General features: G+C 33.9%; 1 long non-coding RNA gene across 14 annotated transcripts; it reads left to right on the top strand.

Moving 5' to 3' along the window:
• The first annotated feature begins 822 nt into the window (after positions 1-822).
• Positions 823-4,908, top strand: LOC110929533. 14 transcript variants are annotated; one of them, XR_002587221.2, is made up of 11 exons: positions 823-1,310; positions 1,391-1,432; positions 1,585-1,695; positions 1,768-1,830; positions 2,092-2,183; positions 2,399-2,582; positions 2,650-2,743; positions 3,415-3,550; positions 3,632-3,774; positions 3,880-4,100; positions 4,649-4,908. It is a non-coding gene; the product is annotated as an uncharacterized LOC110929533 (long non-coding RNA). The 14 variants fall into 14 exon arrangements; XR_004889351.1 differs by lacking the exon at positions 1,585-1,695 and having other exon boundaries at positions 2,097-2,183; positions 2,307-2,582; XR_004889350.1 differs by lacking the exon at positions 1,585-1,695 and having other exon boundaries at positions 2,307-2,582.
• Positions 4,909-14,961: the final 10,053 nt, after the last annotated feature.

The raw sequence follows: 14,961 nt of genomic DNA, 5'->3' as shown, positions 1-14,961 counted from the left end.
ACTTTTGCAGCCTTCGGCGAAACAGAGTGTTTCGTCGAACACCACACGACGAAACGCCCTAGTGTCCAATTCATCCTGTTTCGTCGTCTGATGGGCTTCTCATGGCCCAGTGTATTGGCCCAGTTCTGTTTCGTCGAGACCATGTTGGTTTCGTCGAAATCCTTGGCCCAGCTGCTATATAAACACCCTGTGTTTCGTTTAGAAGGCAGAGATGAGAGCATACCCTTAAAAGTCATTCTCTCAAAACTGTGTTTGTATCAGTTGGAATTCTCATCCAGTTTAATCAATCGATTGTGGTTCATTGGTTAAACCTCGTTATTACTGACTTCTATGTTTGATTTGGCTTAGTTACGTGGATTTCGCACACGTGACTTTGTTTGCTATAAACAAGGATTTGGTTTTGTAAATCGATCCTCCGATTTCGGGGCCTACAAAAAGAAACGAACTTCTTTAAGTTATATATAGAGTAGATTGCCATTTTAGTCCCTAAGGTTTGGCCAAAATTACCACTTTAGTCCAAATAGTTTTTTTTCTCCTCTGGGTCCCTGACGTTTCCTATTTTTTACCATTTTGATCATCTGACCTAACTCCATCCGAAATACATGTTAAGTCAAGGGGTATTTTGGTCACTTTACTATTATATCTTGTTTTTGCCATTTTCATCCAAAACACTTTTCATATTATTTTTTTCTTTTAATCATTTATATCTATACTACTTTAATAAGCATATAGGAAGGGCAAGAATGGTCATTTGCCATTGTACAACCATTTTAAGCACATTATACAACCATTAAAGCATAAAAGTGTTGAAAGTCCTTTTTAACACCTTTTCAACACAAGCATTTTGGGCGGCCAGATCTATCCATTCAAATTTTGAATTCCTTTACTCTTCCCAACTCCCAAGGCCAGATCTATCCATTCAACATTCATGTTTCTCTAATGTTCTTCCATCTTCTCCCAGAGAAAACCTAATATTGCCACCACCGCCATAACACCGCAGCAACAATAAAAGCCCCACATACCTTCTCTCTTTAAAGAACTCAATGCCATCAGCCACCATCGCCTCCTACGAAATCGGCTCCTCCCACATAACTTTCATAGCTCATAACCCACCACAACTTCTTGATTTAAGGTCGTATGGCCTGGATCGGCGGTTTACTGGGCCAAATCTACAAATCTTAGGGCATCAAGTACACATACTGCTCTGACCGGGTAGAATTCTAACACACCCTGAAAGCCGACGTCGTTGCTGTGAAGCCCACACACCCCCACGTGTTCAATGCCGCCGGTCGACCGAACTGTCACACAAGGTGGTATATGTTTGATTTTTATGTGATTTCGAATAAGTGTGTGTGTGAACCCGTTTGATTTTGATTGGTTTGTGTTTCAGGGTCTGTGTTCAAACATCCAAATCCTCTATAAATTAAAGAAGGTCAGTCAATTCAATAAGTTAGGGTTTTATATTTTTTGTTCAAATTTAGAGCATAATCTGATATAAATCGATGTTTCCACTGTAATCATGAGCTTGTATGTGATTATTTGGTCAATAATTATGTTTTTGAGGAAACTAAGTGGTGGATTTAGGAATAATGCCAACAAAAAGTCGAGATAAGAGCAAAACAGTGAAGATGGGAGTGAGGATTGTTACTCAATCGACTGGTTATACGCAGCCTTGGTGGCATAGGATTAAAGATGGTGTCGTGTTGTCTTTGGTTACTCAATCGACGTGTTGTCTTTTGGTTTGAATGGATTAATTGTTGATTTCAGGGTGCAAGTTAAGATGCACGTGCAATGCTCTTGATGGAGGATATCATAACTCTTGAATTACTGGTATATTTCTGGTAACGTCATGTGATCTTTTGAGATCTAGGGTTTCATCTTTACTGATGAGATATAGTTTATTTTTCTATGAGGCTTCATGATGGTTCTATTAGAAATATTCTTGTTTTTGAGTATTGAGTCTTGATTCTGTTAGATTCAAAGATGTTTTTTTCTTATATTTCACATTTTTATTCATCAATGGTGTTTATTGCTGAATTTTATTTTCACATATTTGTTCCGATTAAGTGTGAAAGTTGTAAAAATGGTCAGATTAGATGTGGGGAAGAGGAGTCGTTTCTGATGGTCAATCTATTGCTTATGGAAGTTATGCTGAAAGGTTCATGGCCCCTAATGAACTTTAGGTGAATGTACCCTTATAATTCTGTAATTGTTTCATTGCATTCAGTGATTTGATATTCACATGATAATCAACGTGTTACACAATTGGCTATTTGAAATTTTATTATTTGCTTTCTAAAATGTAGGGAAGTGAATCCATTCAATGAGTTATATATAGTTATAAACAACAATAACTATCAGTTCTTGATTTTGGCTGCATAATGTGCTACATTTGCAGTCAGATCCAAACACAAAGAGCCTGAAGATCGGTGACCCTTGGTGGCAACGGTCATGAAGAAGCTATGGTAGCAGTCGGAATCAAGAGTAGATGGAAGCGGTTTTGGGTCGCTAGGGTTCTATCATGAACCCAGGCAGTGCTGGCGCCTTAGAAGAGCCCGATGATGATTAGGGATTGATTCCAGGTACGTTAAATGTAACTATTTTTATTAAACTTTCATGGCCCGTTGAACTTATGGCTTGTGGTTTCAGGTTATGTTGAAGTTGGGCGATATACATAAAAAAACAATTTCATACATGATAAAACAAGGGGAAGCTTTGTCTCTTGTGTCGTGCCTAAAAAGAGGTAGAATCTGATATCTAAATAGCATATGTTACTGTAAAAGGAGGTTTTTCTAGAGAGTTTAATTAATGTATTGCATGACTGGCTTGAATTAGTAGAGGTTTCAGTTAAAAAGAAGCAGGTCGAATGCATTTTCACTTAAAAAGAAGCGGGTCGAATACTTTTTCTCTTAAAAAGAAACGGGTCGAATGCTTTTTTTCACTTAAGAAGAAGCAGGTCGAATGCTTTCTTGCTTAAAAAGAAACAGGTCAAATGCCTTTTCGCTTATAAAGAAGCGGGTCGAATGCTTTTTTCGCTTAAAAAGAAGCGGGTCAAATGCTTTTTTGATTAAAAAGATACGGGTCGATTGCTTTTTCGATTAAAAAGATATGGGTCGAATGCTTTTTCACTTAAAAAACAAACGGGTCGAATGTTCTTTCACTTAAAAAGAAGCTCAAATGCTTTTTCAATTGTATAAAATATGTAGGTTTTTAGATTATTACTGAAATAATATAACCTTTGTCATACTACCTATATGAACAAGAAAGTTGAATTATCTGACAAAACGCCTCTTGGGTAAAACCCGACCCATTATGACCCGTCATCATCCAACCCACATACCTACCTATTTTCTCATTTCAAGATTTCTTGGTTCATCAACATAACATATGTACTTTTGTAATCGGTTTTTACAGGCAGAAGTGAATTATCTTGGGCAACTTTTGTACCCGAATCTCGTACAATTGATCGGATATTGTTTGGAGGACAAACAACGGCTTTTATTGTACGAATTCATGCCTCGTGGGATCTTGGAAAATCACTTATTTAGGAGTGAGTTTGTTATATTTCAATATCTCTGGATCTACTTACAAACAATACAAAGTTATCATATTTTGTATGATTGATATTTAGGAGGATCTTATTTTCAACCACTATCGTGGAGTCTTCGGTTAAAGGTTGCTCTCGGAGCTGCTAAAGGACTTGCTTTTCTTCATGGTGCGAAAGCAAAAGTGATTTATCGCGATTGCAAGACTTCTAATGCGTTGCTAGATTCGGTATGTTGTGTTGTTATGAAATTTTATAGAAAATTGCACAAAATAAAGTGCAAAATCTTAACTTTAGTTAAAATGACCTTTTTACCCTTACGTATGAACGTGTAGGACTACAACGCAAAGCTATCAGATTTCGTGGCTAGCCAAGGATGGACCGATCGGTGATAAGAGCCATGTCTTGACTAGAGTCATGGGGACGTACGGAACTGCCCAATTGGTAATAAGAGCCATGTCTCGACTAGAGTCATGGGATTTGATCTTTTGCTGATGTGTATAAGCTCATGCTACCATGAACAAGTACACTTGGGAACTGCCGTTGACTCCATCAGGTTTGCCTGTTTTACGTTTTTTTTTTTTGAAAATTCTTGATTATTATGATGGTGCAGTGATATGCCTTTGCGTATTAGAATAAGAATCGCGTATCATTCTTGGCCAGTGAACAAATGAGTATGTTCAGTTATTGCGAATGGGTCGGTATGGTTTATCGCATATCTAAAATTGTCTAATGGGTCAGGTAAAAAGTATGGCTTGAAGGGAACGAGTCAAAGGGTTCAAATTTGTCCCAAGTTTGTTTCTAATGTGTACAACCTTCTAAATCGTTTTTTAAACATTCAGATTCTTACTTATTTACTTACTGTAATAATGTTGTTTTTCTAATTATAACTAATAGTCTAAAACACAATCAATTATAAAAAAACGACAGAAAATGTTTGTAGTTAAACAACTCAACCTGCTTTGGTTGTATGCTAATCCTCGTATTTGCTTCTCTGAATACTGGGTTCCAGGTTACACAAACTTATAGTGTATTGATTGTTTTAATTAAGATGTGCTGTGCTTATGGTATGCATCTGTTTTTTTTTTTCTCAAATTGGTGCAGGTCTGCAAGTTTGTGGATGACAGAATGCCCATTAAGAAGACAAGTTCTACTTTAGTGAAACATGGTTCTGAAAAGAAGACAAGTTCCACCATGTTATAGTGATGTTATAAATCTACACTGGTCGTTGAGTTCGATGTGAAACCAGGCATGGGTTACTTTTGTGATTCATTTGTCATGTAAATTTTATATAAAATAAACCCCACCTTCCCTTGTATGGCAACAAGTTACTTCATATACAGTAAGACTTCATTTACGTTGTATAGTGATAGTACAATATGACGCATGACTTTCTTTTGAATGAGTTCTAAAATGTCACAGAGGGCTAATTATTAGAAGTGGGAGAATTGTACAGTAAGTTGAAAATAATGAATCGAGTTCATCTTTAAAAATTAGGCTATTTCACTCCCATGTTTACTTTTGTATGGTTGATTCGGGTTAAGCTATATCTCTAACGGGCCCAAGGAAAAATAGAAAAATATAAAAAAAAATTGATAAAAAGATATTACTACAACGATGTTATGAGAAATAAATGAGAAAAAAAAAACAGACATACCATAAACTATATCACGAGAGGGATTGATAAAATAATAGAAAACAAGATGAAGATTGTAAATTTTCACAACTGATAAAATAATAGAAAACGAGATGAAGATTGTAAATTTTCACAACCGCATTAACGGTCTGGTCTGATTTTATATGGCCGGTTTTGGTATAAAACCGAAAATCAAATCAGACGCTATGTTTTGAAGATTTTGTAACCGACAAGCCAAAAGTTAAAGAAAGAAAGTGACCGCAAAACCAAACCGAAGACCGGTTTGGGCGGTTTTACGATTTGAGACCGAACCGTGATCACCCCTACAATATATCACGAAACGACTGATAAACTAACGGTAAACGAGTATCCTATTGTAAATAGCCTCCGCCGCCGCATCGCGCGGGTAAAAAGCTAGTATATATATATATATATAGGGGAAGGTTCATTGGGGAACACTAAAAAAGTGGGGAACAGCGGGGAACCGACTCAAACGAACTCCGATTGGACTCATTCCAGCGGCGTTGGAACCGGCTCATTGAACCCTAACTAGGATCTCTTAACCCTAAACCCTAAATCCTAACTCCTAAACCCTAAACCCTAAAGCTAAAAAATAAGGCTAAAACCTACGCTAAACCGTAAAATCTAAACTATAAACCCTAAAAGCTAAACCCTAAAAGCTAAACCTAAAGCTAAACCCTAAACCTTAAACCCTAAAACTAAACCCTAAAGATAAACCCTAAAGCTAAACCCTAAAAGCCAAACCCTTATATATTTAGGGTTTAAGGGTTATGATTTAGGGTTTAGGGTTAAGAGATCCTAGTTAGGGTTCGACGAGTCGGTTCTAATGCCGTTGTAATGAGTCCAATCGGAGTTCGTTTGAGTCGGTTCCCCACTGTTCCCCACTTTTTTAGTGTTCCCCAATGAATCTCACACTATATATATCTATATAATAAAAAAAGAACTAATATTAATTAACCCTTAATTTTTTTATAAAAAACTTTTTTTACGTATCAAACCCACCATTCCACACACTCTCTCTCTCTCTCGAATCTCAATCTCCGGCCGACCATACAATTCCGGCAAGACGACGAAGGTGAAAATGAGAGTTTCCAAATCAGATATCCGACTGTATTGTTGTGTTCAAAGCAGATCTGAACCAGATCTGGTCGATGTATTAAACCAGTTATGGCTGGCGTCGATCTAGAGAGAGAGGTAGAAGTGGGTGGTGGTGAAGAGGTTGAAGGCAGCGGTAGCGAGGCCAGTTGAAGACGAACAAAGAGGAGATGAGCTGGATCGGTGGGTGTATTATGGTTTTCCGGTTGCAACTACGGTCGTCGGGCGGTCTCCAGTGACGGCAATGAAGGATGCGGTGGTGATGAGTTTGAAATGCGGTGGTCCAATCGGATTTCTCATTTTAGTACAAATTACAAACTTGATTTTTCAAATGCTCAAAGGTAATAACAAGAAGATTGATCTCTGCCATGTTAAATGTATATGGTTTTTACTAGGTTTTTACCCGGGATTGCTTCCCGGGCTCGGGAAAGTTATTTAGATTAATTAATTACTATTTGTTTGTAATACGACCACATTACATCAACCATCTAATTCGATTAAACAACAATGTCTTCAAATCACCGGATTAGATCATGAACTCATATTAGAGGACAAACAAAAGTACAACAGGACCATATGAATAATATCATTTCCACATTTACTTCAATGCACTTACATGATTGGGTGATTTGGGATTTTGAAAAAATCTTTGTTTTTTTACCTCTTTTACAAAATAAGATGTTGACCAAATTTGAAACAGATGTTGACCAAAAGTCAATAAGATATTGACAAATGGTCAAACAGATGTGGAGCTTAAACAGATGTTTGGTTTAAGGCCAAACAACATCCAAATTAAGAAGCTAGACTGGACATTGTTAGGAAAACTTAAGGTTTTACTACTAACAACATCCAACTTACCACCAACTACGTCGTCAATGACAATTGACGTGTCTTTAAAGGATAATAGTTTCTTTTCTACTGAATCTCCACTTCGGAGAACATGCATCATCTGAAATGCATGACTTGACAATTCCGTATAAAAATTCTTGGAAAGACATTTGAAACGGCAAATATCTTCTGCAAAGAGCCTTGAGAAAACCTCGTCAACAATCACTTGAAACCCAAATTTTTCCATCCTGCAGAGAGCCTTGTGAAAATCTCGTCAACAAAATTTTTGAAGATGATTTAGTAGATAGATGAAAATGGTAATGATCAAAACCTCTGCCAAATGTATTTTATATACCCAATGAAGAAGGCTATGACTAAATACATCGTCAGACGAAAGAATATCATGCAACACTCATTAGGATTTTAATGCATTTACATGAGAAAATATAAAATTAAACACGTTATTATAATTACAATTAACCTATTCATTTACCTATAACACACCTTTAGCATAAGACAGAAGTGATTGCTTAACGTGCATTAATTGCAAAGTATATATCCCAAGGCATTTTGAATTTGAAATTACCTGCAATTTCAAAACCACTGCTATGGTATATGTTTGCCAAAGGAAATATCTGCCAAGTTATACTTTCTTGGCTATGGGCAGTAGTTTGCTGATCTGATTTGAAAGCAATTGTCATGATGAGTTTTCTAATAGCATTAATTATTGATTTAATTTGCAACAAATAGTCATCAAGAATTTTTTTATTTTGTAATTTAACTTTAAATTTTATCATTAAAACAATGTTTTAAATTAAATACCGTTAAACATCTAATCTGAACATAAACAAATGTTTGAAATTAAATAAATATTTGACCTCAAGCATCTGTTTGAACATAAACAGATGTTTGAAATTAAATACTGTTAACATAAACAGAGATATAATATCTACAGTTTGCACATATAAATACTGTTAACAAAAACAAAGATAGAATATCTACTGTTGATGATGAACCACTTTTGTTGTTGGGCGGTGGCTCATCTTTGAGTTTGTATAGGTTTGTCTCGAGAGATAAAGTATAGAGAACCACTGCTACACTAAACACTGTTACATAAGAAGGACTGATACATAAATACTAAAGTTGAATCCGCTGTAGAAGCTGTTATAACTACACCATAAGTGCTAGTCTTTAACAGGACTTTGCCTTCAACAGTGCATAGGCCTCATGAGACAATAAGCCCATCAGTCTTTATATGGAGCAGGAGTTAATTATAACAGTCCTTAGCATGATCAGCTATTATAACCACACCATAACCCTTTGAGAGGTTGACCATTAAACAAATCCTTGACACTATTAATCCTCTGTTGACTTACCAAACAGATCTTCAGACACAAATCAACATCAACATAATCTAAATATTACTGAAACAATAAATAATAAATAAAAATAAAACACAACAAAGATTCATAAAATTAAATTTATTCAGGACCTTAAAACTAAAAGTCCAATAATTACATGACATAGTGAACAATATTAAAGTTCAAATCTAAGAATACAGCAAGAATTAATAAACCTTAGTTTCCACTACATCGATTGCTGAACCTCTTGATGTATATCCTTCAGCATCGCCATAAACTGCACGTCTCTATCACCACACTCCATATTACTGACAACACAAATAAGAATAAGAAACTAACCTAAAATGCAAACGTCTCTTTTTCATTTTTATTGCACATCTGAGTTTTCACGATATTGGACGAATCTATACTTTCTTTAAAAGAAGAAAATCTTCCTGGCGCAAGAAAAGGTGACTTTGGATTTAACGGAAATAAAAAAAATGGCACATGTAACTTTAAAGTTGCATCTCTGCCATCAAAAAAGGTAACACATGCAACTTTTCATGATGTTGCAACAATGATACTGCAGCATCGATATTGAAAGGTTGATGTGGGATGCGAATTTACATTGAAACAACGATGTTGGAACAATGATACAGGAACGATAACATGTAAACATTATCAACAAACATTCGAACAAAGAAGTGTAATGGGAAATTAGCTGCGAAATCACAAGAAAGATGCATTTGAGAGAGAAAAATACGCTCACATATATGAGCGAGCAAGGTTTGACTGTGAAATCAGATAATTGTATCTTATTTATAGGATAAAAATATATATGGTTTGAAATTTGAATTTCAAAATTACTGATATTAATTAGTAATTACTGATTTGATTTGAAAGCAATTGTGATGATGTTTTTTGGGAACTGATATGCAAAGTAGGAAAAAAAAAAGAGAACGTCAATTTTAAATTACCATCTTACATATTTTATATTTCAAAATTTCAAAATTACTGATATTATCAGTGATCTGATTTGAAAGCAATTGTCATGATGACTTTTCTAATTTTTATTTTAACTTTAACTATTAACTAAGAGATAATAACCGTCAGTTTGAAATTCATATTTTGCATATTTTAAAAGTCCAAAGCTCAAGAAATTACCATTAATTATTGATTAGATTTGCAACAAATAGTCAAAAATTATTTTTTTTTATTTTTTTAATTTAACATTAAATTTCATCACGAAAATAATGTTGGAGGAACTCTTATCACATTGCAATATAACAATTAGGTAAAATGGTAATTTCATTTTAATTCTAGGAAAACCGTTGATGGTCAATATCAATGGATGTCAACACTAAAAAAGTGACCAGTGGTTATTTTATCCTATCAGTGGATATCGAACAGTTTTCTAAACACTGACATTTGGTAAGTCAGTGGTCAACACAAAGATTGAAGAAACAGAGGTTATATTTCATCAGTAGATAAGTTTTAACAATCAACTGTTTCAACCAAAACAGCGGTTGTAACAGGCTTTTAAACAGATGTTGTTGCTTAAACAGATGTTTCGCGTTATATATCAGTTGTCTGGACTCAAAACAAAACTTTGAACTTAAACAGATGATTGGCAATAAACAGAAATTAGGCCATAAACAGATTTTTGACCTTAAACAAAACTTCGAGCTAAAACAAATGTTTGCCCATAAACATCTGTTTGCAAAAAAAGACCAATTTCAAGAATACTATACCCAAACAATCAAAATGAAGAGCTTAATAATCATACAAGTATACTTCATTTTTATTTATTAGTATAAAAATGAAACAACTGTTCAGTTTATATTAAAGATCAAATCAATGAAGGGATTTGATAAATATTGTTACATATAAAGACTGTTGAGAGAGAAAAATACACTCACATATATGAGCGAGCGAGATTTGAATGTGAAACCAGATAATTATATCTTATTTATAGGATAAAAATATATATGGTTTGAATTTTGAATTTCAAAATTACTGATATTATTAGTAATTACTGATTTGATTTGAAAGCAATTGTGATGATGTTTATTGGGAACTGATGTTTATTGGAAATTGAAAGGTAAGTAGTGTATATCTTTATATCCCTCCTTATTAAACTAAATAAATATTAGTAATGATATGCAAAGTAGGAAAAAAAAAAGAGAACGTCAATTCTAAATTACCATCTTGCATAATTTTAATTTCAAAATTTCAAAATTACTGATATTATCAGTGATATGATTTGAAAGCAATTGTGATGATGATTTTTCTAATTTTTATTTTAACTTTAATTAAGAGATAATAACCGTCAGTTTGAAATTCATATTTTGCATATTTTAAAAGTCCATAGCTCAAGAAATTACCATTAATTAGTGATTTGATTTGCAACAAATAGTCATCAAGTATTTTTTTTTTATTTTTTAATTTAACATTAAATTTCATCAGGAAAACAATATTGAAGGAACTCTTATCTCATTGCAATGTAACGATTAGGTAAAATGGTAATTTCATTTTAATTCTAGTTTTTATTTGATAATTTCAATATATCACTAATTAACACCATCAAGGCATCAATTATAAAAATGTGAGCAGTGGCTATTTTTTAGGAATACCGTTGATGGTCAATATCAATGGATATCAAGAATAAAAAAGTGACCATTGGCTATTTTTTCCTATCAGTAGATAGCGAACAGTTTTTTAAACGTCTGATATTTGGTAAGTCAGTGGTCAACACGAAGATTAAAGAAACAGAGGTTGTATTTCAGCAGTGGATAAGAATTAACAATCAACTGTTTCAACCAACACAGCGGTTGTAACAGGCTTTTAAACACATGTTGGGGCTAAAACAGATGTTTCACCTTATATATAAGTTGTATGGACTTAAAGAAAAGTTTGAACTTAAGCAGATGATTGCCAATAAGCAGAAATTTAGCCATAAACAGATTTTTGGCCTTAAACAAATCTTCGAGCATAAACAAATGTTTGCACATAAACATCGGTTTGCAAAAAAAGTCCAAATTCAAGAGTACTATACCCAAACAATCAAAATCAGGAGCTTAATAATCATCCAAGTATACTTTAATTTTACTTATTAGTATAAAAATGAAACAACTATTCAGTTTATATTACAGATCAAATCAATGTAGGGATTTGATAAATACTGTTACATATAAACACTGTTGGGATATACACTGTTACATATAAACATTGTTGTGACTAAATTGTTACATATAAAACACTAAGGTGATAACATTTATCAACCAAACAGACTATAAAACTCTAATGTGAAAAACACTGTTACATATAAACACTGTTAACATAAACAAAGGTGTGAGCATAAACAGATGATTGCTCATAAACAGAAGTTTGGCCATAAACAGATGTTTGCCCATAAACAGATGTTAAAGGCCAAACATCTGTTTAACACTTAACAGATGTTTAACTTAAAAACAGTGTTCAACCTAACATGGGTTTCCATTATCTATTGACCAAATGCAAACAGATGTTAAACCACTGTTTGTTATTGTACTTTACAAAATTACATACAATTTAAAATATAAGAACAACACCAATAAATTTAGGAACCTAACAGCAAAAATTTAATGCTTTTAGCTTTAAACTCCATCAAAGTATATCTTCGACAATCGCCATGAACTCCGTGGAAGTACTCAATGCATTTCCAGCAGGATTTATAGAAACCTGATCTCTCGTGAACAAACCAACATGCAGTATACGGAAACACTTCTTCAGCTGTGGAAGAGTAGCCTTGTCCTCATATACTTGATACTTAAATTTGTTCATAAAAAGCTGTGATAAAACAAACTTTATGCTTCTTTAAATACAAAGAAGGCAGGAAAGACCAAATACTTTAGCAGGAAGTACTACAGCTTCTACATCATCATCATCATCATCTACAGCAGATCATTCACAATCATCGTTTAGTCACAACTCATATAACAAAACTTCAGTAAAAATCAAAAACAAAAACACATACCATTATCAAGGGAAACCACAACTCTACCATCAAAGAAGGTAGCACATGCAACCTTTAACGATGTTGCACACAATTATATCGCAACATCGATATTGAAAGATTGATGTGTGATGGGAAGCTTCATTGAAACAACGATGTTGGAACAATGATACTGGAACGAAGATTATATAAGGAGCAGTGGTTAGTTATAATAGTCCTTAGCACATGGAACTTTATGAGAGATTTGTCTACATCAGTGGATAGGCCTCATCAGTATTTAAGTCCATCAGTCTTTATAAGGAGCAGTGGTTAATTATAACAGTCATTAGCATGATCAGCTGTTATAACCATCAGTCTTTATAATTGTATTACATCCTGTTGAAAAATAGATTTGATAAATATAGGGAAAGTGAGGTTGAAAGATGATAACCCAACAGTGGAGTATCTCATTCTATAGGTTCGATAAATTAAAGGTATTCTCATATAATGGTTCATGGCTGCTTCCAAAGAATCCGCACTTTGGACATCTGTTGTTCTTCAAACTTCTATTATCTAAGAAGTTTGAAGTTTGAAGACAACAGATGTCCAAAGTGCCACTTCATTCACAACAGTAGAACAATCATCATCATCATCATCTGCAGCAGATCATTCACAATCATAATTTAGTCACAACTCATATAACAAAACTTCAGTAAAAATCAAAAACAAAAACACATACCATTATCAAGGGAAACCACAACTCTCCCATCAAAGAAGGTAGCACATACAACCTTTAACGATGTTGCAACAATTATATTGCAACATCGATATTGAAAGATTGATGTGTGATGGGAAGCTTCATTGAAACAACGATTTTGGAACAATGATACTGGAACGATGATTATATAAGGAGCAGTGGTTAGTTATAACAGTCCTTAGCACATGGAACTTTAACAGAGATTTGTCTACATCAGTGGATAGGCCTCATCAGTATTTAAGTCCATCAGTCTTTATAAGGAGCAGTGGTTAATTATAACAGTCCTTAGCATGATCAGCTGTTATAACCATCAGTCTTTATAATTGTATTACATCCTGTTGAAAAATAGAATTGATAAATTTAGGGAAAGTGAGGTTGAAAGATGATAACCCAACGGTGGAGCATCTCATTCTACAGGTTCGATAAATTAAAGGTATTCTCATATAATGGTTCATGGCTGCTTCCAAAGAATCTGCACTTTAGAAATCTGTTGTTCTTCAAACATCTATTATCTAAGAAGTTTGAAGTTTGAAGACAACAGATGTCCAAAGTGCCACTTCATTGGATCAATCGAGGAAGAATTATATGAGAATACCCTTAATTTATCGAACCTGTAGAATGAAATGCTCCACTGTTGGGTTATCATCTTTCAACCTCACTTTCCCTAAATTTATCAATTCTATTTTTCAACAGGATGTAATACAATTATTACCTTAATTAAGATATCTTCAACTGCATCTTCTGATAAATCAACATTGATTTCACTCAAATGATCCCTTCAACTGCATCAAAAAATACCAAAAATAAATCTAATAAAACCATCCAATATTCCCCAGTACTCACCAATAATGTGATGATCAATATAAAATCAAACCGTAATAGCATACAAATCATAAGGAAATACGAAAGAAACAAACCAAAAAACTTATTGCGCGATTAAAATTAAAAGGATATCATACGCAATATTCAGGTAATTAGAATGGCCATTTTTACCTTACTTGACTACAATAGCAAACAACATCAAACAATAATAGCAAACAACATCAAACAATAATGGCAAACAACATCAAACAATAATAGCAAACACCTGATGTTGAATCCACTGTAGATGCTGAACCACTGTTGTTACAAACAGATAATACCTCGAGAACTGGAAATGAAACCCTAATTTCAGAAAGAATAATCGTTGAACATACTCAAACATCAATAATCAACAGATGTTATACTCATATCATCACCATTAAGAAAAAACGCTTATTTCTGAACATATTCAAACATACCAGCTTATGGCATAAATCTATCCGCAGCTAAGCTGATTTCAACTTTGATGACAATCGATGACAACAACCCTGGAACCATATGATTAGATTACGAGTAGAAATTAGGATTATTGTAAATAAGAGGAAATGATGAAAGTATTTCAACTAAAAAAAAAGAAGAACAAACCTTTTGATGAAGTAATCGATGAACAAACGAATATTTTATGGTGGCGTCTGCAAGAAGATTAAGGTTTGTAGGGTTTATGAAATTTGAATTTGAATTGCCAGAATAAAGAGAGAGAAGGAACCCTAGGCATTTGTAAAGAAAGAGGAGAAGTGAGAAGAGAGATTATGTAAGGAAAAGGGCAGTGGTACTGTTGGGCGGGAAAAGAGAACCGAGGATGCCCTAATTAAGTGATACGTGGCCCAAATAACTTTCATTTATTATATATAATAGATTTCCTAAAATTGGCATTTGATAGTTTCACAAATAGAGAAAGAATGGAAA

The sequence above is a fragment of the Helianthus annuus genome, chromosome 3 (assembly GCF_002127325.2).
Source record: "Helianthus annuus cultivar XRQ/B chromosome 3, HanXRQr2.0-SUNRISE, whole genome shotgun sequence".
In the NCBI taxonomy this organism is placed as follows: Eukaryota; Viridiplantae; Streptophyta; class Magnoliopsida; order Asterales; family Asteraceae; genus Helianthus; species Helianthus annuus.
Note: the sequence above shows the minus strand (reverse complement) of the source record. Positions and strands in the feature narration are given on the sequence as shown.